This window comes from Ambystoma mexicanum, chromosome 1p, assembly GCF_040938575.1.
Source record: "Ambystoma mexicanum isolate Mex_15411 chromosome 1p, UKY_AmexF1_1, whole genome shotgun sequence".
NCBI lineage: Eukaryota > Metazoa > Chordata > Amphibia > Caudata > Ambystomatidae > Ambystoma > Ambystoma mexicanum.
This window is the reverse complement of record NC_090921.1, coordinates 63,065,675-63,084,114: the sequence shown is the minus strand read 5'-3', so window position 1 is coordinate 63,084,114 and position 18,440 is coordinate 63,065,675.

Sequence of the window (18,440 nt, the reverse complement as noted above, 5' to 3'; positions counted from 1 at the left end):
ATTGGAAAGCACTAACCAAACATTCGGTAAAATAATTACACGATAGAATAAAACTATTACTTGACATGCATAAAACAAGTCTGTAGCGGATTAGCCTAGTAAGATTACCTGATACGCGCTAGAAGTTGTTGATAACTGCGACCACGTTAAGGATGTAGAATATTCTTGCTTCAGGTCCAAGGGATAGTCAAGAAGTTGTAAAGGTAAATTAATGATTGATAATGAAATGCCAATATTAAAAATAACCATGTAAGGCGACAGAATACTTGAAAAATGCTCAATACAGCACAGTTCCCTGTTCCCATATATAAACATTGCGTTTGTGGGTTATGAAATCGAAAAAATATATTGATAAATGTCATTATTCAAAAAACTATACAATCATATCAATATCGAAATTATTACAAGGGATAGAACACCTACAATATCAATCAATCCATTCGGCTACCTACACACTACCGCAAGGCCTAAAGCTAAATCCGACACTTGACTCACCGGTGGCGGAATGTGGACAAATAGAGTGGGAATAGCGTTTTCGAGCAATTTCCGTGTTGTTCGCTGTTTATTCTTCTTTGTTACCCAAGATGTTGTGTACATGTCCAAGGAAAAGTGCCGGCTGCAGATGCGGTATCGATCACCCCTCTTGTCCTGTAAGACTTGTTGGACTCTACATTTTAGCTCATCCAGTGGATATCCGCAATGTCTGACCCATTCTCTCATTCGATCAACAGTTTTCGGGAATAGATGCATTGTAGTGCCTTCAGATTACGCATGGGTCTTCGAAGGGCAACCGCTAATCGAACAGGTAAATATCGAAATTATTATACAATCTTCAAGAATAAAAATTTGATACAAAAGTAAATGAATCATACAATGATCAATGCAAGGTTTGTTTTGGTCGCAGGAACTATACCAGTTCATTATGTGCGGCTTAGTATTTGCATAAGTTGCAGAAATGTATAAATGATGTGACTAAAATCTGAACATGTGACTCGTCCCTTGGATGTTCTGTCTTGCACGAGAAGGAAACATGCTTACATTATAGACTGGACCCCCGAAGGTTGCAATTCGATGACAATAGACACAGATGAAAATAAATAGATCTATTGATAGCATAGCAATGGAAACTCAAGTCAATAGCAATGAGACCAATGAAATAGCACTATTGTGTACTCTACTCGCAAATAGATAGAAATTTAAAAATCTGCGAAATATGACTAGGATACATGGCCTTACCTTGACCAACAAACAGTTGGATTCAGCAAGCAGAGCAGTATGTTGCAGGAGAATAGATGGGTGGCCACAGGTAGCACACTGATGGGTTTGCTCTAAGCGGTCACAGAAGTTCACGGATAGCACGACGACGAGCAGATTAGCGTAGACCTCAGTGGTTGCTAGGTAGCACGTTCAGGAGTTGACTTGCAAAGCACAAAGATGATCTCATGAGACATATCAAGTGGTTTATAAAGTATTAGAAGCAGGGGTGTGTTTGTGAATGAATGACGTATGTATGTCGTGGTATTAGGGGGGCGGCCTGCTTCAAGGGGAGGCCTGGCTGGAGACACAGGGTTTGAGGAGGCCATGTGACCGATGGCCCCTTGGCGTGGGATACCTTTTGAAGTGTATATGTAGTTTGGCACCTTGTGCGCCCCTGACAGCGCGCATCCACTGGCGCGAACCACCTTTGAAAGAGTGGGTGGGATGGATGGGCCTGGGGCATGCAGATAAGGCACAGGAAGACTGCTGAATGGAAACACACTTTTGTGGATTGCAGGGGGGTGGCCTGCTTCAAGGGGAGGTCTGGCTGGAGACACGGGGTCTGAGGAGACCATGTGACCGATGGCCCCTTGGCGTGGGATACCTTTTGAAGTGTACATGCAGTTTGGCACCTTGGCCTTTCGCGCCCCTGACAGCCCCCCATGCCAGCGCTCATCCACTGGCTCGAACCGCCTTTGATAGTATATTGTTGCTTATCAATAACAAATGCCACATACCGGAGATTCTTGTGAGCACAGACCCACACTTCAACCGGTGTATTATAGTGGTCAAGACCCTAAGGCCTGTATAATCCAATGGTAATTATTAGTATAGATATATGTGTGACTTTTATAGAGACATAACCTACTGAAAGACTTTGAACAAGTGTTATTTAGTGCATGTATTATCGAGAATATGTTATGTTAGCTTAGATAGTTAGTGACCACCCTGCTTCACAGTGACCAGACCTTCACCCATTCGGAGCACAGATGTCTGACGTCCATCCCTTGAATGGAGACACACTTGATTCATTTAAAAAATCAAAACAACCGTTGTTAAAATATATGTGGTGTTTTATTTTGTATCTTATTTTCATGACACAAAAATACAAGACTTTAAAGATTATACAGGTCAGGTTGCAGCACAGCGAGAGAAAATCCCCTGTACTGACCGCTGTCACTCGGGAATGTTTCTCTAATGGCACGAACAACACAGGCAGGTATCACTCTTCGAACGCGGTGTCCAAGCCTCCCATGGAGCCCCCATGAAAAGGAACTATAGGCCACCAGCCTGTACCACCTGTGAAAAGGAATGAAACAAATTGTTTTTAAATGACCAAGATAAGTTTAATAAATCTTTGTTGTCAATGACAATTCTTGTAACTAATGGCATTCCGCACAGACAAATGCTATCTAGACAATGCACACTATTGAACGACTTTCATGCGTTACTATGATATGAATATATCATTTTGGATATAGTAGAAGAACATGAAATAGGAGTGGCATGACAAGCAGAGTATACTTACTCGTTACTCGGATTACGAGGACGAACAGTTGCGCGAAGTTCGTGCATAAGCACCATCATTATTCTCAACACGGCCCGTGTGAGGCAGGCTGCCCTGAAGTCTGGCAGCTCGGTGATGCATTGCGGTCGTGGCTCGCCTTACGAAATGTAGGCCAGGCATCCCGAGTTTTCTCGGCAGCAGCAGTTCTCCTCCTCGGTTGGCATTAGCTCGCACCGATTGCATGTGCACCAGGGTTTATAGTCATAATGTCGACAAAAAAATGTCGACAGACAAAAATGTCGAAAAAATAATGTCGAAAATAATAATGTCGACATTATATACTTTTAATGTAAAAAGTCATAATGTCGAAAAAAAATGTCGACATTTTTTTTTCGACAATATGACTATAAACCCTTAACACTATCAACACCTCACCCAACACCCCCCTGCCACCCCCCCCACACCCCCCAACCACCCTTTCACCCCTCATACTCAACACATACCAATTATTTATTTATTTATTTATTTATTTATTTATTTATTCAATAATTAAATAAATAAACATTGTATTTACTATGGGGGGGTCCCCCCCCCAACCCCCCCTCACCCAACACCCCCCTGCCGCCCCCCCACACCCCCCCAACCACCCTTTCACCCCTCATACTCAACACATACCAATTATTTATTTATTTATTTATTTATTTATTCAATAATTAAATAAATAAAAATTGTATTTACTATGGGGGGGTCCCCCCCCAACCCCCCTTCACCCAACACCCCCCTGCCAGCCCCCACACCCCCCCAACCACCCTTTCACCCCTCATACTCAACACATACCAATTATTTATTTATTTATTTATTTATTTATTTATTCAATAATTAAATAAATAAAAATTGTATTTACTATGGGGGGGTCCCCCCCCCAACCCCCCTTCACCCAACACCCCCCTGCCACCCCCCCACACCCCCCCAACCACCCCTCATACTCAACACATCATATATATATTTATTTATTTATTTATGCATACACTAAATTAATGTCGAAAAAATATCGAATAATGTCGACATTTTTGTTTGTCGACATTATTGTTTTTCGACATTAATTTGTCGACATTTTGACTGTCGACATTATTGATGTCGACATTATGACTGCACACCGTGCACCAGGTGGAGACGCCGTCCATGGGACTAGGCCCAGGCTCTTCATCTGTTGATTCGTCCTGCCAACTGCCGTCCGAATCCCCATCGTTTTCGCGTGCTTCCCTTTCCAGTAGTTCCTCCTCGGTATACTCGGGCTCGTACATGTAGGCCATTATTGTAGCCATTGTGTGGTAAACAGAGTCAAATAATTTACCGAGATGGTACAGGTGTTCACACGGGCTACAAGCGGCGAAAGTAGCTGACCAGAGCACAGAAAGGAGTCACAAAATACTCTAAGTAACACAGAGATAGGAATGGAATCGAGAATCTGCTGCTGTGTGTTGTGAAACGGTCTGTTTATACTTATTGAGGAAAGAGGCGTCCTGCCATTTCTATGGCGACACGTCATTAGCTGAAGCGCAGCGAATGTTGACACAAGACGTGCTTTGGCGTTGGGAAATGGGCGGTACGAGTCTGCTGATGACAGGCTCAGGGGCGGGGGAATTGATTTAGTGCCGCAGAAGCAGGTCAGCCAGGGCAATGCGGCAAGTGATAGGATTATCACAAAATGGCAGCTCCCTGGTGCCTGTTTTCACGTGCGTTTAATGGACGAAAACTCGGGTAAGGTCCATAGGAAAGTTTTCTAAAATCGAGCCACTTAGGCTTAAAAAAACATGGCCGACCCGTAGGGACAATAAACATTTTTACTAGACCATGCCTTTAACGCACAACGTGTAATGAGGCCCTGTGTTTTAAAGAGGTATTGTATGTATTCTATGAGTTTTTAGGTTTGTGTTAAGGTTTGTAGGAGCAACCGCGTGCTACCTCGAGAGCTAATGTTACTTTTCAATGTAAATGTATCACTATGCAAATGACGTAACATAAATCAGTGCACAGAAAACACGGACTGCTGTTCCTCCTGGCCCTTGTCATCCTTTTCATGGGCCTGTTATTGCTGGACCCACTAGAGCTGGGTCACTGGCTAGAGGCTTTCTTTATAGGTGGGGCAGAGTCCTCATTTGGTGGGGCCTGACCCGCCTCGCCCCAGCCGCTAGCACAGGGCCTGCACCAAACACAGATAACAGCAGCTTTGTATTTCTGTACTCCCAAGGCTCATTGCTTGGAACCATGAATGAGCAGTTACTAAGCAACAGGCTTGAACAGAAGAACCACAGAACCACAGGCTGCTGCTTTCAATGAAGAGCACTGTAACAGGTTTGTTTGGAATTTGTTAAAGTTAAAGGATTGCAATTTGAGTAATTATTTTGGTGTGCTTCAATTTAAAGAAACCAATGTCACTGGCAGTGGGAGAGTAGGGTGGTTGGGAAACCCACCATATGTACTTTTGTGGTTTAACCAGACATGTTCAGTTTAGAATTTGGGGCACCCTCTCACTGCTTGAACCACTTAAAGGCAGATCCACTGCAGGTGGGCTCTTTATAACTGCAAACAAGAAAGCCTGTGTTGATACATTTCTGAGATAATTTTACAGAATATCTAATATTCTAAATGCACACTAAAATGCAAATATAAATAATTAAAAAGAAGAGTTAAAAAAAGAAAAACAATGTGTAAATATTAAAAGGTGTACAGTTAAAGGCATGGTCTAGTAAAAATGTTTATTGTACCTACGGGTCGGCCATGTTTTTTTAAGCCTAAGTGGCTCGATTTTAGAAAACTTTCCTATGGACCTTACCCGAGTTTTCGTCCATTAAATGCACGCGAAAACAGGCACCAGGGAGCCGCCATTTTGTGATAATCCTATCACTTGCCGCATCGCCTTGGCTGACCTCCTTCTGCGGCACTAAATCAATTCCCCCGCCCCTGAGCCTGTCATCAGCAGACTCGTACCGCCCATTTCCCAACGCCAAAGCATGTCTTGTGTCAACATTCGCTGCGCTTCAGCTAATGACGTGTCGCCATGGAAATGGCAGGACGCCTCTTTCCTCAATAAGTATAAACAGACCGTTTCACAACACACAGCAGCAGATTTTCGATTCCATTCCTCTCTCTGTGTCACTTAGAGTATTTTGTGACTCGTTTCTGTGCTCTGGTCAGCTACCTTCGCCGCTTGTAGCCCGTGTGAAAACCTGTACCATCTCGGTAAATTATTTTACTCTGTTTACCACACAATGGCTACAATAATGCCCTACATGTACGAGCCCGAGTATACCGAGGAGGAAATACTGGAAAGGGAAGCACGCGAAAACGATGGGGATTCGGACGGCAGTTGGCAGGACGAATCAACAGATGAAGAGCCTGGACCTAGTCGCATGGACGGCGTCTCCACCTGGTGCACATGCAATCGTTGCGAGCTAATGCCAACTGAGGAGGAGAACTGCTGCTGCCGAGAAAACTCGGGATGCCTGGCCTACATTTCGGAAGGCGAGCCACGACCGCAATGCATCACCGAGCTGCCAGACTTCAGGGCAGCCTGCCTCACACGGGGCGTGTGGAGAATAATGATGGTGCTTATGCACGAACTTCGCGCAACTGTTCGTCCTCGTAATCCGAGTAACGAGTAAGTATACTCTGCTTGTCATGCCACTCCTATTTCATGTTCTTCTACTATATCCAAAATGATATATTCATATCATAGTAACGCATGAAAGTTTTTCAATAGTGTTCATTGTCTAGATAGCATTTGTCCGTGCAGAATGCCATTAGTTACAAGAATTGTCATTGACAACAAACGTTTATTAAACTTATCTTGGTCATTTAAAAACAGTTTGTTTCATTCCTTTTCACAGGTGGTACAGGCTGGTGGCTTATCGTTCCTTTACATGGTGGCTCCACGGGAGGCTTGGACACCGCGTTCGAAGAGTGATACCCGCCTGTTCCGTTCGTGCCATTAGAGAAACGTTCCCGAGTGACAGCGGTCAGTACAGGGGATTTTCTCTCGCTGTGCTGCATCCTGACCTGTATAATCTTTAAGGTCTTGTATTTTTGTGTCATGAAAATAAGATACAAAATAAAACACCACATATATTTTAACAACGGTTGTTTTGATTTTTTAAATGAATCAAGTGTGTCTCCATTCAAGGATGGACGTCAGACATCTGTGCTCCGAATGGGTGAAGGTCTGGTCGCTGTGAAGCAGGGTGGTCACTATCTATCTAAGCTAACATAACATATTCTCGATAATGCATGCACTAAATAACACTTGTTCAAAGTCTTTCAGTAGGTTATGTCTCTATAAAAGTCACACATATATCTATACTAATAATTACCATTGGATTATACAGGCCTTAGGGTCTTGACCACTATAATACACTGGTTGAAGTGTGGGTCTGTGCTCACAAGAATCTCTGGTATGTGGCATTTGTTATTGATAAGCAACGATATACTATCAAAGGCGGTTCAAGCCAGTGGATGAGCGCTGGCATGGGGGGCTGTCAGGGGCGCGAAAGGCCAAGGTGCCAAACTGCATGTACACTTCAAAAGGTATCCCACGCCAAGGGGCCATCGGTCACATGGTCTCCTCAGACCCTGTGTCTCCAGCCAGTCCTCCCCTTGAAGCAGGCCGCCCCCCTGCAATCCACAAAAGTGTGTCTCCATTCAGCAGTCTTCCTGTGCCTTATCTGCACGCCCCAGGCCCATCTATCCCACCCCCTCTATCAAAGGCAGTTCGCGCCAGTGGATGCGCGCTGTCAGGGGCGCGAAAGGCCAAGGTGCCAAACTACATGTCCACTTCAAAAGGTATCCCACACCAAGGGGCCATCGGTCACATGGCCTCCTCAGACCCCGTGTCTCCAGCCAGGCCTCCCCTTGAAGCAGGCCGCCCCCCTGCAATCCACAAAAGTGTGTCTATATTCATCAGTCTTCCTGTGCCTTATCTGCACGCCCCAGGCCCATCCATCCCACCCCCTCTATCAAAGCTGGTTCGCGCCAGTGGATGCGCGCTTTCAGGGGCACGAAAGGGCAAGGTGCCAAACTACATGTCCACTTCAAAAGGTATCCCACGCCAAAGGGCCATCGGTCACATGGCCTCGTCAGACCCCGTGTCTTCAGCCAGGCTGTAACGCTCACCTGGTTCCCACGGAGGCGCGGCGTCGAAGGCGCAGAACTCTGAAGATGGACAGGAAGGGCCCCTCTATTCTGGCTTCCCTGGCTCGTTGGATACCCTCCTGTGCGTGAAAAGGGAGTATTACCAACTGTGGAACAATGCTCAAGCCTCCCACTCCCTTCCAACCCTCCACGATACCTCCTCCACGATTCCCCGTGATGCCTCACCTTAGGGTTTGGAAGGGTGAGCTCTCCATCCTGCTTCTGATGCAGGGGCGCGTTGAAACCCAGTTACTTCACTGGATTGAGGATTGATGGGAGTTCAAGTAAGCTTGACTGTTCAGTTAAGGCGCTGTAAAAGTTCTGTTCAAAAGTTCAAGCTTAATAATAATGTTCGTTGTCTAATTGCAGCAAGCGCTAATGCTTATGTGCTTTTCCCCTTAGGGGCCGGGGTTCGGAGTGCCGGAGATATGGCGCCGACCCGAAGTGAAACAGTTCTGGATGAGCGCTCAGGTAATGTCTTTGCATTCGCTCATTCAATGTCTTTGTCTTTTTTCCCCATAGGGGCCGGGGTCCGGAGATGCCAGGAAGCGGCAGGACCCGAAATGCAGTGGGAATAATCCAACAGGTAAGACTTAAAAGGAAACTGAGCTTTCCTTATTCCTTTTCTCCCTCTCACCTTTGTTCTTGTCTTTTTTCCTCTAGGCGCCGGGGCGTAGCTGAATCCGGAAGATCGCTGCTGAAGATGGAAGCGCCTTGCAAAGGTGAGTAAAATGCAGCGCTGCAGCGATCGAAACGAAATGCCTTTAAAATGATGTCTTCCTTTTCAGGGCCGTTGGAGAAATGACTCCGGGATGCAGATTTAGCAGGTAAGGGCTTTTCTTCTCCTATTCTCTTCCTTTCTCCCCTTGCAGGTGTTCCAGGGTGCTGGCAGGCGTGGCTGAAGTCAGGATGCAGGAGCTGACACGGTGAGCGTCCAGCTGCTAGGTGCAGAACAACGCGAAGCATGTGTGGCTGTTCGGGTGGGGTTTAAATAGCCTTGGAAGAAGTTCCTGGTATGTATCCTTCCACCAATCAGGTATGTATCCTTCCCCGACCACACCCGGGTGGTGAAGTAGTCCTACAGGTTAAGTAGTCCCATTCAGGCCTCAAGAGGGCCTGGATGAAGCAGCAAGGTCTGCATCAGGTAAGTGTGCACCCAAGCACTTAAACACATATCCTCTTCTATGAGCCTGGCGCCTAAGGCGCCAAGACTGGGGTCCGCTATGAGCCTGGCGCCTAAGGCGCCAGGACTGAGTCCAAAGGGCCCCGACTTGGGCCCGCTGAGACTTCCCTGGGGAAAATGATGTCTGCCTCTGGGGTTGCTGGGCCCGGCCTGGCTCCTTAAAGGTAGGCATCATGACAGTACCCCCCCTCAAGGCCCCTCCCAAGGTCTTTTCCTCCGGGGGTTTTGGTTTGTGCGGGAATCTTTGATGGAATCTTTGAATTAATCGTGGTGCGTGAACATAGTTACTGGGTTCCCAAGATCTTTCCTGAGGTCCATATCCTTTCCAATCAACAAGATAGAAGAGTTTCGACTTAACTATCTTGGAATCTAAAATGTCTTTCACTTCGAATTCTAATTCTCCATCAATTTGGACAGGGCCTGGGGGCTCAGACAGTCTGGTTCCAGGTTGTACTGGTTTTAGAAGAGATGCGTGAAAAACGGGATGAATCCGCATGTTGGATGGTAAATCGAGTTTAAAGGCCACTGGGTTGATAATAGCTTTGATGGGGTAAGGCCCAATGAATCTGGGATTAAAAGTTCGCTGACCCTTGAGGGGTAGATGTTTAGTTGCTAGCCATACCTGATCTCCTACTTGGTAAGGAGGAGTTTTACTTTGGTGCAAATCAGCGTTTTCTTTATACTTTTTCTTGGCTTGCTGTAAGTGGGTTGTAGCTTCTTTGAAGGCTTGGGTTATTGTGGAATGTAGGTGATTTACTGCAGGCATCTCCAGGGTCAGAGGTGGATCTAGGTCAGAGGTCCGAGGATGGTGACCATACAGGGTATAAAAAGGAGTCTGTCCGGTTCCAGAATGCACAGAATTGTTGTATGCATATTCTGCAATCCAAAGGATGTCCTTCCAATTCAACTCGGATTGGTGTAACATGCACCGCAGATATTGCTCGAGAGTCTGATTGGTTTTCTCGGTTTGTCCGTCGGTCTGGGGGTGGTGGCTGGTGGATAACCGCACGTCTATTTGTGCTAGTTGGCAACATTTCTTCCAAAAGTGGGAGATAAATTGACTTCCACGGTCTGAGACTAATATGGAAGGGAAACCATGTAACCGCACTATATTTTCCATAAATTCCTTGGCCAAGGTGGAAGCTGACGGCAATCCTTTTAAAGGGATAAAATGGGCCATTTTGGAGAATAGATCCACTATTACGAGAATCGTGTTGTAACCACCACAAGGAGGCAGGTCAGTTATAAAGTCCATTGACAAGGTGTGCCAAGGTGCTGGTGGAATGTCCAAAGGTTGAAGTAGGCCGGCTGGCCTTTTCTTTTGACTCTTATTTTGGGCACAGATTCCGCAAGACAACACAAATGACTTTATGTCTTTTCTCCAAGAAGGCCACCAGAAGTGGCGTTTGATCTTTTCTTCTGTTTTCGCGATACCGGGGTGTCCTTCCATTAATGATTCATGATGATGGGTAATGACAAGTTCCTGCAATTCTTTACTTGGCAGAAATAACCGCTCTTGGAAGTAGGGTAAATCATCCTTAACGGTGTAGTGAGGACCCTTTTGACTCCATTCCAGTAAGGCAGAAGAGTCAAAAAGCTGTTTTACTTGAGCTTGGATGTCCTCAATGGTTTGCAATGAAGTCAAGCCAAGAATTCTTTGTTCCGGTATGATTGGCACAGGTTCTAAACTCGAATTGGGTTCTTCCATGCCTATCCGGGATAAGGCATCTGCCTTACCATTCTTGCAGCCAGGGCGATAGGTAATTACAAAATCAAATTCCGCAAAGAATAAAGCCCATCGGAGTTGTCGCGAAGATTGAGCTTTGGCCGTCTTTAAATACTGCAAATTTCTGTGGTCCGTAATTACGGTGATGGTGTGTCTTGCACCGAGAAGATAGTGACGCCAAGCCTTGAAAGCTGATTTAATAGCCAGTAGTTCTTTGTCGGTAATTGCGTAATTGAGTTCAGGTGGAGAGAATTTTCTGGACCAAAAGGCTACAGGGTGTAGTTGGTTAGTTTCTGGGTCTCTTTGCGTCAGGACAGCTCCCATGGCCGAACTGGATGCTTCGGTTTCCACGATGTAAGGGAGATCTGGGCGCGGGTGCTTCAATACAGGTGCAGAGGTGAATTTGGTTTTCAGGTCCTGAAAGGCTTGTTCAGCCTCAAGAGTCCATTCAAAGCGTTTGTTTTTCTTTAGGAGAGCTGTGATGGGTTGAACAGTTCGAGAAAATTCCGGGATGAACCTTCGATAGAAATTGGCAAAGCCAAGCATGCTTTGCACTCCCTTCACAGAGCTAGGAGATGGCCATTTGAGAATGGCGTCCACTTTCCGCGAGTCCATTCGGATTCCTTGAGGTGTCAGGATGAATCCGAGAAACTCCACTTCTGTGGTATGAAAAACGCATTTTTCGAGCTTGGCAAATAATTTGTGCTGGCGCAATTTCTCAAGAACTGCCCTAACATGGTTTCTGTGATCAGATTCTGAGGAGGAATACACCAGGATGTCGTCAATATAAACGATGACGCAAACATCGATAAGTTCCCGAAGAACATCATTCATGAAGTACTGAAAGGCGGCAGGTGGGTTGCACAAACCGAAGGGCATTACTTGATATTCGAAGAGCCCAAATTTGGTGCGGAATGCAGTCTTCCACTCGTCGCCCTCTTTTATACGTACCAGGTGGTAAGCTCCTCGGAGATCTAGCTTGGTGTACACACGAGCATCTTTTACTTGGTCGATAAGCTCAGGTATCAGGGGCAAAGGGTAACGATTCTTAATCGTTATCTGATTTAGGGCGCGGTAGTCAATACAGGCCCTAAGGTCTCCTTCCTTTTTAGGTACGAAGAACAAAGCGGAAGAGACTGGTGACTTTGATGGGCGAATGAAACCATTGGCCAGGTATTGATCCAAATACTGGCGCAAATGCAGGTTCTCAGGTTCAGTAAGAGCATAAATCCTACTACAAGGTAGTTGTGCATTGGGTACCAAGTCGATTTGGCAATCGTAAGATCGATGGGGAGGTAAGGTGTTAGCCTGCTCTTTCTGAAAAACGTCTTGGAATTCTTGGTATTCAGATGGTAGCTGTACATCGGTGGAAGTTACAGAGGCTAGACCCATAGCTGGATTCCTTGGGTAACAGGTTGGTTCACAATCAGGAAAAGTTATCTTCTTTGCTCGCCAGTCTATTCTCGGATTATGTGTTTCTAACCAAGGGATTCCAAGAAGTACTTGAAATTGTGGGGCCTTGATCACATCAAACACGATTGCTTCCCGATGTCCGTCCTGACCCACCAGAGTGATTTCAACTGTGGAATGCGTTACAGGCCCTGAGGCTATTTCGGTTCCATCAACTGTAGTAATTACATCTTGGGTTACTTTCGGGCGGAGAGGAAGCTTAATCCTGGAAGCCAATTCACGGTCTATGTAATTTCCAATAGCTCCACTGTCTATGTATGCTTTTATAGCATGCAACTGCTGAGGCTGTTTTGGGTTCACAAGCACCATTGGCATGACAAAATGCGAGGTCAAAGAGTTTGTTTTCAAGCTCGGCAAGCGGACCCCTACGCTTGTCGGGCTAGGTCGTTTCCCGAACCAGGTGTCAATAACTCGTTATCAGTGGCTCCAACCACCTTCTTGGGTGGTTTAACTGGACAACTTTGAAGAAAGTGACCGGAAGTTCCGCAATACAGACAAAGTTGCATTTGTCGCCTTCTCTCTCGTTCCTTCTGCGTTAATGGTCCTTTAACACTGCCAATTTGCATAGGTTCGGAAACGTCAGTACTCTTGGAGTTAACGTGGGTCTTGATAGGTACTCTGGTTTCATACTTGAGCCGATCTGCTTTTCTATTTTGAAGTCTGTGATCAAGTTGAACCACTAAGTCTATGTAGTCTGCGCAGGCCTGGGGTGGATCTACTATCTGAGCTATAACATCTTTAAGCTCTCCGCGCAGGCCTCAATGAAACAATGTGATCCTTTTATTTTCAGGCCATCCGGTTTCCACAACTAGTCTATTAAAGGTGGCGATATAGGACAAAAGATCCTGATTACCTTGTCGTAAGGATAGCAGTTCGTTGTCAAGGGCCTGTCCCTGCGAGTGTCGAGCGAACAATCTTTCCATGCTGGCCTGGAAGCCCTGGAAATCCCGGAGAATGGGATCATCCTGATTTACCAATGGAATAGACCAATCGGCAGCACAGCCACTGAGGTAAGATAGTACAAAGGCTACTTTGGTCTGGTCGTTGGGGAAGGCCCCGGGCCTACATAAAAAGTGTAAACGGCATTGGTTCATAAAAACGGCATATTTCTTGGGATCCCCCGCAAAACGTTCCGGCGGGGCCAAAGGCATGTGTCCAGGTAGATTGATTTGTACCGGGTTATTCGAACCCATTGTTGTAGAAATATCTCCGGAAACAGGTAAAGGAGTGTGCTCTGCCTGGCCCTGCAATAACCTTTTGGCCAGATCATCAGTTCTTTCCTTGGATAGAATTAGTTCCCTTCTGAGAGCATTAGTCTCCTGGCGGGCTGAGTGCACTTCTGCCTGTAATTCCCCTAAAAGATGGGCCAGCTGATCTGTCTCGGAAGTCTCCATAGCGCCCAGGTGGGAAATTGTGGTAAGGCTTCGCGTTCTGTAACGCTCACCTGGTTCCCACGGAGGCGCGGCGTCGAAGGCGCAGAACTCTGAAGATGGACAGGAAGGGCCCCTCTATTCTGGCTTCCCTGGCTCGTTGGATACCCTCCTGTGCGTGAAAAGGGAGTATTACCAACTGTGGAACAATGCTCAAGCCTCCCACTCACTTCCAACCCTCCACGATACCTCCTCCACGATTCACCGTGAAGCCTCACCTTAGGGTTTGGAAGGATGAGCTCTCCATCCTGCTTCTGATGCAGGGGCGCGTTGAAACCCAGTTACTTCACTGGATTGAGGATTGATGGGAGTTCAGGTAAGCTTGACTGTTCAGGTAAGGCGCTGTAAAAGTTCTGTTCAAAAGTTCAAGCTTAATAATAATGTTCGTTGTCTAATTGCAGCAAGCGCTAATGCTTATGTCCTTTTCCCCTTAGGGGCCGGGGTTCGGAGTGCCGGAGATATGGCGCCGACCCGAAGTGAAACAGTTCTGGATGAGCGCTCAGGTAATGTCTTTGCATTCGCTCATTCAATGTCTTTGTCTTTTTTCCCCATAGGGGCCGGGGTCCGGAGATGCCAGGAAGCGGCAGGACCCGAAATGCAGTGGGAATAATCCAACAGGTAAGACTTAAAAGGAAACTGAGCTTTCCTTATTCCTTTTCTCCCTCTCACCTTTGTTCTTGTCTTTTTTCCTCTAGGCGCCGGGGCGTAGCTGAATCCGGAAGATCGCTGCTGAAGATGGAAGCGCCTTGCAAAGGTGAGTAAAATGCAGCGCTGCAGCGATCGAAACGAAATGCCTTTAAAATGATGTCTTCCTTTTCAGGGCCGTTGGAGAAATGACTCTGGGATGCAGATTTAGCAGGTAAGGGCTTTTCTTCTCCTATTCTCTTCCTTTCTCCCCTTGCAGGTGTTCCAGGGTGCTGGCAGGCGTGGCTGAAGTCAGGATGCAGGAGCTGACACGGTGAGCGTCCAGCTGCTAGGTGCAGAACAACGCGAAGCATGTGTGGCTGTTCGGGTGGGGTTTAAATAGCCTTGGAAGAAGTTCCTGGTATGTATCCTTCCACCAATCAGGTATGTATCCTTCCCCGACCACACCCGGGTGGTGAAGTAGTCCTACAGGTTAAGTAGTCCCATTCAGGCCTCAAGAGGGCCTGGATGAAGCAGCAAGGTCTGCATCAGGTAAGTGTGCACCCAAGCACTTAAACACATATCCTCTTCTATGAGCCTGGCGCCTAAGGCGCCAAGACTGGGGTCCGCTATGAGCCTGGCGCCTAAGGCGCCAGGACTGAGTCCAAAGGGCCCTGACTTGGGCCCGCTGAGACTTCCCTGGGGAAAATGATGTCTGCCTCTGGGGTTGCTGGGCCCGGCCTGGCTCCTTAGAGGTAGGCATCATGACACAGGCCTCCCCTTGAAGCAGGCCGCCCCCCTGAAATCCACAAAAGTGTGTCTCCATTCAGCAGTCTTCGTGTGCCTTATCTGCACGCCCCAGGCCCATCCATCCCACCCCCTCTATCAAAGGCGGTTCGCGCCAGTGGTTGCGCGCTGTCAGGGGCGCGAAAGGCCAAGGTGCCAAACTACATGTACACTTCAAAAGGTATCCCACGCCAAGGGGCCATCGGTCACATGGCCTCCTCAGACCTCGTGTCTCCAGCCAGGCCTCCCCTTGAAGCAGGCCGCCCCCCTAATACCACGACATACATACGTCATTCATTCACAAACACACCCCTGTTTCGAATACTTTATAAACCACTTGATATGTCTCATGAGAACATCTTTGTGCTTTGCAAGTCAACTCCTGAACGTGCTACCTGGCAACCACTGAGATCTACGCTAATCTGCTCTTCGTCGTGCTATCCGTGAACTTCTCTGACCGCTTAGAGCAACCCCATCAGTGTGCTACCTGTGGCCACCCACCTATTCTCCTGCAACATACTGCTCTGCTTGCTGAATCCAACTGTTTGTTGGTCAAGGTAAGGCCATGTATCCTAGTCATATTTCGCAGATTTTTAAATTTCTATCTATTTGCGAGTAGAGTACACAATAATGCTATGTTCATTGGTCTCATTGCTATTGACTTGAGTTTCCATTGCTATGCTATCAATAGATCTATTTATTTTCATCTGTGTCTATTGTCATCGAATTGCATCCTTCGGGGGTCCAGTGTATAATGTAAGCATGTTTCCTTCTCGTGCAAGAGAGAACATCCAAGGGACGAGTCACATGTTCAGATTTTAGTCACATCATTTATACATTTCTGCAACTTATGCAAATACTAAGCCGCACATAATGAACTGGTATAGTTCCTGCGACCAAAACAAACCTTGCATTGATCATTGTATGATTCATTTACTTTTGTATCAAATCTTTATTCTTGAAGATTGTATAATAATGTTGATATTTACCTGTTCGATTAGCGGTTGCCCTTCGAAGACCCATGCGTAATCTGAAGGCACTACAATGCATGTATTCCCGAAAACTGTTGATCGAATAAGAGAATGGGTCAGACATTGCGGATATCCACTGGATGAGCTGGAAAGTAGAGTCCAACAAGTCTTACAGGACAAGAGGGGTGATCGATACCGCATCTGCAGCCGGCACTTTTCCTTGGACATGTACACAACATCTTGGGTAACAAAGAAGAATAAACAGCGAACGACACGGAATTTGCTCGAAAACGCTATTCCCACTCTATTTGTCCACATTCCAGCACAGGTGAGTCAAGTGTCCGGATTTAGCTTTAGGCCTTGCGGTAGTGTGTAGGTAGCCGAATGGATTAATTGATATTGTAGGTGTTCTATCCCTTGTAATAATTTCGATATTGATATGAGTGTATAGTTTTTTGAATAATGACATTTATCAATATATTCTTTTTCGATTTCATAACCCACAAATGCAATGGGGGTCATTCCGAGTAGGGCGGTAAGGGTTAACGGTCACCGTTAACGATACCGGTGCCGTTAAACCCTTACCGCCCTATTCCGAGTTCCCTTTGCGGGTTGGTACTTAACACCTGCTTTTTGCAGGCGTTAAAAAACCAACCCGCAAAGGGACCTAGGAGCTAATAACGGCACCGTAATTTACATTACCGTAATAAGCGCCTTCCCCATTCCCATTGAGCCCTATGGGGCAAAAATGGGAATGGGGAAGGGCCCTTGGTGAATGGGGAATTAACGACTCCGCCAACCTTGGAATGGGGCGGTAATTCTGCCATTCACCATGGCGGAGTCGGAAAGGTAACGGTGTCAACCAAGGCGCTAATAGCGCCCTGGTTAACGCCAGGGTCGGAATGAGGCCCAATGTATATATATGGGAAAAGGGAACTGTGCTGTATTGAGCATTTTTCAAGTATTCTGTCGCCTTACATGGCTATTTTTAATATTGGCATTTCATTATCAATCATTAATTTACATTTACAACTTCTTGACTATCCCTTGGATCTGAAGCAAGAACATTCTACATCCTTGACATGGTCGCAGTTATCAACCACTTCTAGCGCGTATCAGGCAATCTTACTAGGCTTATCCGCTACAGACTTGTTTTATGCATGTCAAGTAATAGTTTTATTCTATTGTGTAATTATTTTACCGAATGTTTGGTTAGTGCTTTCCAATTGATATACACCTTAGTTATCGTCCACTGGTGTTTGTTTTCAGTTATAATTAGTGTTATCCATACTAATGCAAGTACTGTCTTTCAGGGAGATGCTGAAGCGTCCGCCACATCTACAACATTTCTAGATGTTCTTCACCAGCAGGAGGTATGGATACTGACAGCTCCATCGAGCGTCATCATCAGAGCTGGAATTCTTGTCATTTGATTGTCCTACACAATGTTTCATTCGTGGTTAGCCGTTGATATGTACCTGTGCTGTCGACCCCAGGTGTGTGTTATGTTTTCACTATTGTAATCCTCACTAATGCAAGTACTATGTTTCAGGCAGTTGATGGAGCGTCAACCCCTGCACTTGATGCAGAGCCTGACATTCAAGTAATTCCAGGGGAAGTGGAAGTGGGACCATGCGTATACGAATCGGCGCAACAGATTTCGGAAGTGCGCACTACATTTGCAATATCCATAGATATTCTTCAGCAGCACGAGGTATGGATACTGACAGCTCCATCATGCGTGATCATATAACGTGATTCCATTTGCTATACTTTCTTCCCTATTAACGCAAGTGCTGTGTTTCAGGGAGACGACGGAGCTTCCACTACAATCACAACATCCCACTTAGATGATGCAGATGTAAATAAATCGGAGAAATAAGTCGATGAAATGTGATCATATTTAGATTTTCCTTGATTCTTTTAGACAATGCATCATTTGTGGTTATCTCTTTATATGTACCTGTGCGTTCGACCCCAAGTGTGTGTTATGTTTCCAATATTGAAAACCATACTAATGCAAGTACTGTGTTTCAGGGAGATGCGGATGCCTCCTCTCCAATGGATACTGACAGCTCCACCGAAATAGATCATCACTGGTCGAATACTTGTCGCTTGATTGTTGCACACAATGTTTAAATTGGATATTGAGATGTACCTGTGTGTTCGTCCTCACGTGTGTTTTATGCTAACAATATTTTGATACATAGTAATGAAAGTACTATGTTTCAGGGAGACGATGGAGCCTCATTTCATGCTGTCTATGCGAATACAGAAAATATAGTCGTTGCAGCGCAAG